At 34.8% G+C, this 12,109-nt stretch overlaps 1 long non-coding RNA gene across 5 annotated transcripts in view; it reads right to left on the bottom strand.

Moving 5' to 3' along the window:
• The window catches only part of LOC137863694 (uncharacterized), a 264,783-nt gene extending 253,357 nt beyond the window's left edge, over positions 1-11,426 (bottom strand). For 2 of the 5 annotated variants that reach the window (XR_011101044.1, XR_011101047.1), the window contains exon 1: positions 11,267-11,425. This is a non-coding gene — a long non-coding RNA (uncharacterized lncRNA). Of the gene's footprint in view, positions 1-10,597; positions 11,221-11,266 lie in introns of those variants that run through there. The other 3 variants (XR_011101045.1, XR_011101046.1, XR_011101048.1) reach the window with 3 other exon arrangements.
• Between the last annotated feature and the right edge of the window lie 683 nt (positions 11,427-12,109).

The following is a 12,109-nucleotide window of genomic DNA, read 5'->3' as shown; positions in this document are numbered from 1 at the left end:
TTGCTATTAATTTTGTAGGAAAGAAATAATTGAGACAAAGTATAATCCAACCAAAAGAACTTCCAATATAACTGAATAATCTTGACTAGGGAACACATGACCTAGACTGCAACCTGAAAACTGAGATTATATCTCATGAAGAACCCAAAGTCTCAGTATCCCAGGAGATTTAAAACTGGATTTGAGGGGCTATGTGAGCAAGTTTGATACTAGATTACTATGCCTCCCTGTAAAACATTATTTACAGTCTTTCTGACCTGAATGCTTCTACTTTGGCTGTTAAAAATATACACTGTAATCTACATATGCCAAATTAAGTCATTTATTTTATTTCTACAAAATTTGAAAGCTGAAAAAGGAGATAGATTTAACACACCTAGTAATTTCTTTAATAATGACAGATTTAATTAAGACATCTGTTGAAAGCCCATAAATGGAATTTAACAAATCAAAGATATAGTACGAAAGTCCCCATGTAACATAATAAATTGTTTTACCCTACCACAGGCATTTTAGTAAGACATTTCCAGGAAATATGGCACTGTAGCCTTTTAAAAGCAAAATGTTTACTCGCAGTAGTAAATTTGCTTGATTGCCAGCAGTGATACCCTCACAAAGCTGTTAACCCTGACAGGAAATGAACACCATGTGTTCACAGAGCAGATGCCCTCGCCATACGTCCTCCAGCTGCATCACCTCTGCTGCCACCCAGGCCACAGAGTCCCTAGAAATATGAAATGCAAGTATTTCCTTAAAAAAATAATGCATATGTGACAGAATTCAATTCACGCATTAACATTAGAAAACAGAATTTTCAGTACTGTAACAGAAACTGGAAAACTGGCACATACTAGGTTTGCTAGTAACAATGTTGACTCAACATTTCTCCAAACAGTTCTGTCTTCTCCAAGGGACAGTAGAGGACTGTGGAGTACTTATTCCTGACAGTTTTTTCTTGCAGGTGCATCTAGTAAATTTACCACTTCTGTTGCACTCCCAAAAGAATACACCTTTATTGGATCTAAAAGTGACATATTTTCCCTTTACTGAACAGTCTCAGACACTTTCTTTATAAATAAGTTATTTTTGAAATATGTGTATGTGATATGTATGTGATAAGATGAAAAAAAACAACAACAACAACAAAAAACTATTTAATCAGTGATAAGCTAAGAACTATAGTCTCCAGGAGTTTTTCTTGAGGAAGCATTTGGGATCTGTATATTTTGATATCAAATGAAAACTGCATGAATGTTGTTATACCGACAGGAATAAGATGCAAGAAGGCACGCAAAAGTTACAGCAGAGGTGAGATATTTCCAAAAACAATATGAAAGAGCAAACACAATGAAAACAAAAAGGCTTTCCTGACCACTGTTAGAAAAGACAGTGATTTTTTAACCAAATTTATGTATGATCTAAGTTTGTGTAATTTAATACAGTAGATACTGTATTCCCTCAATACACTTCCCAGAATATACCGAGTACAAGAGATACTGATCCCAAATCTCAAGGTAACGCAAACATTTTCTGCAAATAAAAAGATTTCAAAGCTTGTTAAAACTCTGCACAGGAAAAAATACTCAAGTTCACTGCCAGAACCACATTAGCTTCTTAAGTGTAAAAACAAAATTACTGCATCAGACCCTCAGCTGTTACAAGCTAAGGACTCTACTGCACAGTCATAACACATAAAGCTACAATAAGCAACCAAAATAAAGGCATTACCAGCTGGCATTGAAAGCACTATTATAACTACTACAACTAACTCTAAATATTTAGGTTAAAAATACAGCTTACTAGTTCATATTGTTAAAAACTCAAATTAACATTAGTAACTATTGCTCTTCCCCAGACCAAGTTATTAGTTGCCTTTAGTTCCCTTTACTACTAGTTCCTTATTCAGCTGCAAACCAAGTTCTGAAAACAAAAATATCCCCCCCAAAATATTTTAAGAGGACAAATATTTTGCTAGAAAATAACAATTAAGCTTCTCACTTCATTTGCTAAACATCTTTCAATGTAAAATGCACTCTAAAATACCATTATGCTTGGTTAGATTAAATCAAGCGTTCTTTGATCTGAAACATGCAGAACCATAAAATGTTTGGATGTGATAAAAATTTGACATCACGGATCAGCTTCACATCTTTTATTCTTTTTCATAAAGAAGTGTCAGACAACTACATAAAAATAATAGATCAAATAAACATAGACAGTTGTACACAGACCATAAAATCTTAAAAAATACTGAATAATTCAAGCGAACTCTAGCAACACTTGTAATTTAAAACACTTGCAATTTTTCATAAAGCAATACTTTCTTAATTTTCATCTTTTTTTTTTTTTACAGTGCCTTAGGAGAAAGAAAGGCAACAATAGGAACTATAACCGCAAATATTAAAGTGTTTACTTCTAGTATCAGTAAAGTAAATATGCCATTAAAAGATAATGCAATTTGCAAACATTTGTTCCAGATCACTACAGAAAACAAAATTTTCAGAGACTATGATATTTTTTCCCCTCTTGCTATCTACAGTATTACTTTGCAATAAAAAACATTTTTTAATACATTCCCAACAAGAGATTTTTTTGTTTTAGAAAGAAGTAACACACAGATTAAGTACCTTTATTTGTTCTAGGGTAAGTGTTCAGATTTTCAGTGGTGTCACAACCTAGGACTAGCTGGCTATATTAATTCTGATGTCTGCACTACTTTGAGTATCTCCGCATTGCACTGCCTGACACTTATCACAAGGAAACCGAAGTTCTCATCTCAATTTTACCTCTGATCTGCTCCTTGGATCTACTCTGTCACTTTAAAATATAAGTTTTGCCTCTGTTTCTGGCCCTCTAATTTATGCTCCTGTGCCCCAACAGTTCATGTGTAGAGGAAAGAAGAGCTCACCAGGAAAAACAGAGACATTCAAAAAGTGACTAAATATGTAATTGGGAGTTATAACATATACCTTGACTTGGAAAAGTAAACATCACATCCACATTTCACTTTTATCTCTCTACATCTATGTTTTGTGTGATCTTATTTGGACAACTGTTTGCTTGTTCTTGTGCTGTTTTTTTTTTTTTTTTTTTTTTTTTCCAAACTTCTCATTTTGCGAAAAGTTAAATGTCCTAAGATGTTGTTTTCCTGCCAGCCAACCTTGAAAACAATTTCCTTCTTTCCCTCTCCCTGCTAGACATATTGACACCATAATACTACTGTTTCCCTTTCTCTCCCAGACAGTTTCTCCAACCTCTACTGCTTGTTCATCATCTTAACAGCAGCAGTTTTGCCAACACGTGTTGCAAAGACCAGATGCATTTACATACTCTAGAGGAAATGTACATACTGCTGTTACTAATATGACCATTACAGCTAGCTGCTCCTTTGGGAATCACTCACCTGTTTCAAAACCCAACATCTGAACAGCCCTGCTGACTTTCATTTTTTTAAACTCCAAACCAAAGTGCTTGGTTTTGCATATTTGCAATCCATTGCTATAGAGTTCAATACTCTAATTATGTACGCTCAATTTCTGTCCTGGCCACAACATACATAAACATTTTGTCTTCTTATTGATTTTTGCCTTTCATAAATTCTAGTTATACAGCACTGACTTACTACTAAGTCCACTTTCAAAGTTTTATTAACTTGAGGTGCTTTAGAGAAAGACAGATGTGTTTTCTTAAGAAATATGGGAAATCACTATTGTTTTCCAAGGTAAGAGTACAATTTAAAGCATTTATTAAGTACAGTGGTCTTGTCAGGCTCATACTTTATAAATTATCATTAATTCCTTTATTAATTGAACTCAATCAACCTAAATGAGTAGATTGGATGAAAATATATATTTTATATGCATTAGTAGCGTATGAGTCACCTTGATCTCCTTTGGGATGAAACTCTAATTAACTCTGGAACATATTTTGTCTATAAAAATTCCTGTTGATTGCCCATGAGGTTAACAGGAACTCATTTTGCCAGATGATGTTAACTTTTATGGGTTAAGGTGGTGAGTTACTGGGAGCAGCAGCTGCGTATTCTATGTTCAGGGCATGTCTTCAGCAATTCAGTATTTTAAGAATCATGACACTCAAATTTGATGTATGAAAAAGTCACAAAAAGGAAGAGAGATGATAAAACATTATGTATTAAAATCTTAGAATTGACAACTTCCATTAATACTCTGACATACCACTTATGTATGTGCTATATAACATAAGTTCAGGTAATTATAACTAAACAAAAAATTAAGTTACTGACACGAGCTAACAGCAAAGAGTAAAGGAAGCTGTTGGGAAATCAGTGGCATGGCCTTTGCAACCCTAAGATATGCTAACAGTTCCTTGTGAGACTCTACAAATCAAAGAATATTTAGATTAATTCCATAAAATAGGGTGGAAGTATAATCATTAACATTTTTATTTTCAGATTTGTTAATATTTAACAACTGTAAAATTTCTTCAAGGTGAAATTTAGCAGACATCATTTTTAAATTTTTTTTTTTAATTTTTAAAAATTAAAAATAATTTTTAACAGTTTTAAAGACCTGCACTTTTAAAAGTTTTTAGACCTGCACTATCAGAACTTCAGAAGGTTTTTCCCACCTTAAAATAAAGTTATAAAAATACAAAAATATAAATATATATAATATAAAAATAATAAAAACCACAGATTTCAGACTCAGTGCAACAAGTTATACCGACTTTCAATACATTGAAGTATGTTATTACTTAGCAAAGCAGTTAGACCATTCTAACACAGCTTCATTACTAAATCTGGAATACAGAATACACAGGTTTTGGTAAACTACTGAAAGAAAAACTGAATAGTGTAACTGCAGATCTTCAAATTATTAGGCCAAAACCCTAAAACACTGGTTGTAAGTTCAAGTTTTAACTGCACTTTGTCTTTTTCTGTCCAACTTACCTCCTTCATCAAATGAAACACCAAAACCTTCTTTGGCATAAGTTTGGGGTTGTGAAGCACCTTCAAGTTGTTTTCACTCCTTTGTATTATTTTTATGGACAAAATCAGAAGTCATAAAAACAAAAGAAAGCTTAATCATTGTTTCCCCATTTCTCTCAATAAAGAAATGTCTGACAGAAATTCAAGGAGAACCAATACCATCGCTAGGTACTAAAAGCAGCCCAAATACAGAATCACTACAAAATACAAAAACCTGTTAGCACTTCATCTATTCAACTATGTTACAGCTTGTGGAAAGCATGCTTGATGAGAATGCTGATTCCTTTGCAGCTATCAGCTGTTCTTGCTCTTGTGCTCTGGTAAGTGACAGGCAGACTTCAGAGAAATAAAGTATGAGGGAACGTTCTCTAATCTTCATAGTTCTCATACTACTAGTCAAGGTAACAAACCTCTCTCCTGAGACTACTTTTAATAGCTGTAGATGCTTCTTCTTGAACTGGCAACTATTCCTAAAACTGAGCAATATGGTTCAGAAAAGCCTGTCCATCGAACACTTCCCACAGAATTCTGAAATTCTGTATCAACTGATACACACGATTATAAAGGCCACACAGAGAATTCTAGAAGTACAAACGCAGGTACATATATAGCTCTGAATCACATATTAAAAAGCCTAATAGATGGAGAGTGCTCCACATGCCTCTCAGTGAAAACAGCTTTACACATTATTTAATTTCATTGCAGTTTTGATTTGCACTGGAACATCCCTCTCAGCATGCAATTACTGTTTACTGGATTTTCATGTTTTTTTTTTTTTTTTCCTTTTTTTTTTTTTTTTTTTTTTTTTTAAGTCTGCCAAAGAACTATTAGCATTTCACATGTCAGTGACGCCTGGCATCCACAGTGACTCTGCAGAATTTAATGGCAGCAAGGGAATTGTTATTGTCTATTGCTTCACTGGTCCATGAACTGAGGAGCTCCTGAGCAAGTGCTGGCACAGCGCAGCAAAGCAGCTGTTAGGCCCTATTGTTGTCAAGAATACGCATTCTGACAACTACTAATCATGTACTTACTCTGAACAGTGAATAATCTTATACATTTATTATTCTCAGAATATATTTACCCAACAAGTAATGGCAGCTCTAAATGAGTTTATGTCCTAGCAAGAAAACACAAACAGTAATTAATTAGTTTATTGTTATTTAGCCACAATTTATTTATTTTCCCAAGCCATTCACCAGATGTAGTGCTTAGTACACAAAGGTAGCTTTTGGTGGCATTTGTGTTTACCAAGTTTTTGGCAAAATTCCTTGCAAAGTATTCTAGGGAACCTAAGTTGTCTGTGAGAGGACAGATAGAAGAAAGATTAAATTTTGTCTTGAATTGGGAGCGATCTCAAAGACAGAAAAATGAGTGGTATAAGTAAAACAAACCACTTGAACTGTTGAAAGGGTTCAAGCTAGTAATCATCTATTCTCTGTTAAAACATAATAAGCAGAGCTGCTAGGATGTCTACATTGTACAATGTTATTTAGGTTTGTCATGACAGGCAATAAGTGTAAGCCTTTCCCTGGGAAGGTAACAAATATAGTGACAGTGTGACAGCAGATGAAACCCAGTTGTGATCTATATAGGCTAAAACAGAACAGACAAAATCATTTTAACTTCTGAAGATTCTCTGGACTACAAGGACAACAATTCAGGGAAATGGGAACAGGCGTAAAATACAAACTAGAAAGGTTAAGATCACGTTCTCAAGAAATGACAATACGTTAGAGGGAAGTTAGTACATGGGAATACATGGCAACGGTAACTCAGGGCACAATGTTGTCATGCTATTCAAACCTTGGATACATTTCAGAGCATTTTAGAATAATGCATTATTTTTCTCCTTAATTTTTTCCTCTACTACTGTAAAGTAGCTGATCTTATCAAAGATTTGTAAGCTCCAAGAGCCTTCTGAACTTGTAAAACTAAGTGAGTATTCCAGAACTACTGACCTTCCATAAGGGATGCTCAGCATGGAAGATGGTAGGAGATCAAAACCTGAGACAAATTTAATCTAGAATGGAAAGCGTTACCAATTTTAGATACTGTGTGTCCCACCAGCACAGGCTCCAGCCTGCCCCCCACACTGTGCTGCTGAGGCACCAAAGCCACATCAAGGAAACAAGACTTCCAGAAAGCTTCAGCTACCTTCCTGCTTAGAACAAGCTTTACATTTTGTTTCGGTCAACAGTCACAGATCCTTCTGTATTAAACCTCACTGTGAACAAAATACAAATGTTTAAACTCCTTGAGGAGACTGGGTGCAATCCCAAGTTCATTCTTTTCCTGTTTCACCAGACACAGAAGCCAGATGATGGTTTCTATGAGTGACCATATGTAAGAACTACAAAATGTAGTGCTGATGATAGTAATACAGTAAGAATGATTGTTAATTATTAGATTGTTTAATCAGAAGGACACTACATACATTCCTAGTGTGCATTTAAATCCTTAATACAGCATTAGGATACAACAGACACCTGCACAACCACTGGTGACCACCTTGCCATAAAGGCATGTGACTACCTAGCTGGGGCTACTAAAAGCAAGTCTGCCGATAGCAAAAGCGGGATATTGTTTTAAATTTTAACAAGCTGGTAACATGTATCACTCTGTATTATACCATTGCTGAAAGTAAGAAGTGATGAGGTACAAAAACTGCCTTAGGATAAGCCTGGAGAGACAGGAGTTAAAGGCAAGAGGAAAAGATCTCTGAGCAGCTAAGCAGAGTCGGAATCAAAAGATGCAAACAAAACACCAGAATTGCTTGATGGTCTTGGAACTCAAGTACCAGATTTCAACACTGAATACAAGAACACCAACGTTCATGAATAACTTCAAAGTCTGCTGTTTTAAAATGTTATGATGTGTCTTTTTCTTTTTTTTTTAGGTGCCAAATTCATTCTGTTTTGAGTAAATCTGACACCAGCCTTCCACCTTGAACTGGAACACGGCCCTTCCCCCAGCCAGAGCAGAAGTGCACTTACATTTCTGTAGGGCTAACAAGAACAGTCTGCATCTACTGTTTTGAAAAGGCTATAATGATTTGTATTGAAATATTTAACTTGCCTCCAAAACATTTAGATTTGTGTTTGTGACCACAATGATTTTTATTTTCCATTTTAATAACTAACATTTCAGGAACAGATTATATTGTGATGATGGAGTCAACTTCCTGTGATGCTTTTTGTTATTCCTTCTCTTTTACCTGCTTCTCCAGTCTCCAGTTCAAGGCTGAAACAATTAGGTTTTATTTAATTTAAGTTTGTTAATTGAATAGATATATAGACATTTGAAAACACCAAGATTCTCTACATGGTCTTGTTTATCAATGTCTAAATCTTGGATAACAGCTTGCTACCATGCTAAATATACAACTATTTAAGTATTTACGTACAATGTTTGTTTACCATGGCAATTGCTATACCAACTTGACATACACAGAAATAATTTCATTCAGGTTCATTTACCTCTTCCTTAGAATCTGTCCACATTTTATGGTAGTTAAAAAGAATTCTGATATTTTCCCAGTGAGGTATCTGTGGCATTTATAAAAGCATATGTAAAAGTTCAGATATATCCCTTTTCTCTTTCTTCTTTTCAGAAGACAGCAGAAAGGAAAAAAAATAAACCACCACATTTATGTAAGAAAAACATTAAAAGGAATGATTATATTAAATGCCAGATAATACCACCACCAGATTTCATTAATATCTTTTCAGAGCGGTTGTCCAGATTTTCAGAGTGCTATTGAACATTTCATCTGACTCTGCAAGGACAAACAATTATGACGATTAAAAATCTTGCCATCAGTAGGTAATGTTGTATTTTAAAAATAATCATTTGTGACAAAGCTGTAGTGTAGACAGCAATATATTGCAGCGTCAAGCATCCCCTTAACATCTGATATGGACAGTTGAAAGGGAGCACTGAGCAGATTCAGGGAGCAACCTGTGTTAAGTAGGCTGGAGAATCAAAGCATTGGGCTTTGCTGAACTGGATCAAATTAAACTACTGAATCATATTCCAAACCTTTTTTCCACATGTAAGCTTCAATGTATGTTATGTGCAAAATGTACTTGTCAATATGCCGGTATAGTATATATGACTAAAAGTATTTGTCAATGATAGAACTTCTCAAATAACCAACTAAATCGGTTGGGGGGGAAAAATGTCAAGCAAAATGTCAAGCTTTGGACATTACTCAACGTCTGATTCTTCTGTTATAGAAGTTAGTCTTTTTGAATTTATCCCCCACATAACAAAATCAGAGGTGAAAAAAGAAATACTACTAAAATTAGTAGTCAAACCTGTAACAGCCTCTCTCATAATGCAAACAGAAAAACATCTGTATCCTAGAAAAACACAATTTCTCTAAGTGTTTACTGCACTCCCTTTCTTACACCTCAGATCCCACAGTCATGAGCTTCTGTATTCTAACCTCCCTTAACAGTTAAGGGATTGCGCTCTTCTCTGGATCTCTAGAAGAGCGCAATCCACATCTGAATGCACTGTGGCAAAAGGTGAACTTGAATATGCAAAGTCCATTTTCTGATCTTTGTTCTAGGAACTGAAGATTTGAAAGACAGAGGTCACAGAAATGACTGGTTATATTGACGTAAATTCACAGTATGTTAATGGATTGGACTGGTTATATTGATGTCAATTCACAGTATGTTAATGGATTAGACTACGTCCTTGAGTCACTGAAGAGACAGGGCCCACATCCTTCCTCATCTGCATCTGTGAAAATGGCCACACTTGTTATGTCACATTATGTTTCGATAAATGGATTATGTCCAAAAGAAAGAGAACTATACACATGCAGCCCAGGGAAATAGAAACCCACAGTTCAGAAACACAAAGCATAATTGGTGATCTATCTCTGCTTAACCTGTCACACTGAATTTCACTGACATCTGATTTACTAGTGAAATCAGAAAGTGAAGAATATACAGTTTCAAAACTGCCAAAATTACCACAGACCCCAAAGGGAGTTTCTAGGGTTAAAGAGAATAATAACGACAGTGAGAATAATAACTACAGCATGACTGGAAAGGAAACTGGGTATAATAGGATAGGTAATTACAGAAGGCAAGAAATTATTCAAGACAGCAACATCATGAGAGTACAGTACCAGGAGAGATTAGAGGGAGAAAGAAATAAGACCGGTCATAGAGTATTATATATGCTGTTGAGTTTCCAATAGGGAATAATTCACTTATGTGATTCAATTCTTTATCCCTCATCACAGTCAGAAACCGCCCTGAGTTAAACAGAGGACAAAATTAAGAGATACTGTGAATTCTGCAATATCTTCTGTACTGGCAGCCACAATCCAGTCCCTTTTGCAGTAAATGAGTAATACTTAATAATGATAATAGTCATAATTAATATTAAACACTTAGGGAAGGTTTATTATCTTCAAGTCCCATTAAGTAATTAACCAATTCATTATGATTTCTAGCATAAAAGCAAGCAATGAAGTTTCACAGGGATACTCTGCAGGTCCAACACTTCAGAACTTATTTCAGCAGTTAAAAAAAATCAGCATTTCTTAATATAAAGTGATCACATTTACACAAAACAACTCTGAAGAACACTTTTTGAAAAATTTACCTTTCCAGAAGTTTCCATGTTCCTAAATTCCCCTTCCTTTTTAGGTGGGACCCAAATAGATGAGAGTTCTCACAGTAGAACAGGTGGACACATTACTTGTATTATTTGCTTTCAGGCAGTTTACCAGCAGAAAAGAAAACCAGGTATAACTTTTCCAGAAAGATCAAAATGTAGGTGTAATTCAGAATTCATGTAGACTTATTTTGCGTACTAGCAAGTTAATATTAATATTAATGAGGAATGTTTTCTTTCTGTACTGTAGGCTGCCTGAAAGTTTGTATTTTGATAGGCAAGGAACTTTTAAATCACATTATAATCTTCATTTCCATTCTGCTACATGCACTTTTCAAATACTATTTCTGCTTTCATTTTAGATCCTGATTTAGGATGACAATAAGATCAGTACTTGCTCTTATTTTACTTTTAATTTTATGCCTGTAAGGTCAGAACTTTCTCTTCTGCATACTAGTGAAACGCAAAACTGTCTTGCTTCAGTTCAGCAGGACCGAATAAAGCTAATACTGCTGAAAAAAAAGAGGTAAATACATCTTCTCTATCTGCAGTGAAACAAAACTTGGTGAGGCATTTTCTGGAAGTGATACTTTATTTCCTCCTTTCATTTATTCAGTTTCCCAACTTTAGATAAAAACAAAGTTTCTCCTTACTTACAACTTGCTTCTTTGACTTAGATTTCCACCTCTTGAGAGACATAGTGCTTGTAGTAGGCAGTATTTTAAGAAAGTGTTTCTAATTAAGTGAACAGGTGGCTTCAACCAGCAGGAACTACTGAGCAAACAAACCCAGTGAGAGCTGGGACTAGTTGTAGCAGATGGTGTGGTCTTTGTACCACTTTAATGAAGACTGTGCCTGAGCTCTCTGTAGGGTTTAATAGAATGCTTTCCTTATCATTTGTGCAACTACATTTACACCAAAATAAAAATCTTTTCTAGATTACAAAAGCAATGCAGTCTGTGTATCTTTCAAGCACCTTCAAGCACTTATCAAGTATATATTATGCATAACAAAATTCAATAAGAAGGCTAATCCATACCTACCATTATATGACCTAATCCATCCACTAGTGAAAAATACTGTTGTAATATTTGTATTATTGTAACAATCATCTTGCAAAACTTCACACTGACATTAACAGTCTTTAGGCAATAGGTAGATACATAGATTAACTTTCCCTTGCCAATCCCCTTTTCTATATGAATCAGCAATCGTTTATAATACATTAAATAAAATATAACCTTACAATTTAATGTATAGATTTACCTAAGCACACTCCAAATGAGTGTTCACATCAGGAATGGGGAAAATTGTCCAAATGTTTTTTTTTTCCTATTTTTAATTATGAGAATTAATGTGCCATCTTGCATATTCCTGTTGAGTTAAGCAAGGGTGAACAGAGAGAAAAAGCAGTGGTATAAAAACAATTCCAATAGATAAATGACCATTCCAATTAAGTAAGGATTGAAAAGGAAGACAGAGTAGACAATGAAACAGCTG

This window comes from Anas acuta, chromosome 13 (genome assembly GCF_963932015.1).
Source record: "Anas acuta chromosome 13, bAnaAcu1.1, whole genome shotgun sequence".
In the NCBI taxonomy this organism is placed as follows: Eukaryota; Metazoa; Chordata; class Aves; order Anseriformes; family Anatidae; genus Anas; species Anas acuta.
The sequence above is the reverse complement of the archived record's forward strand: the minus strand, read 5'-3'. Positions and strand labels throughout refer to the sequence as shown.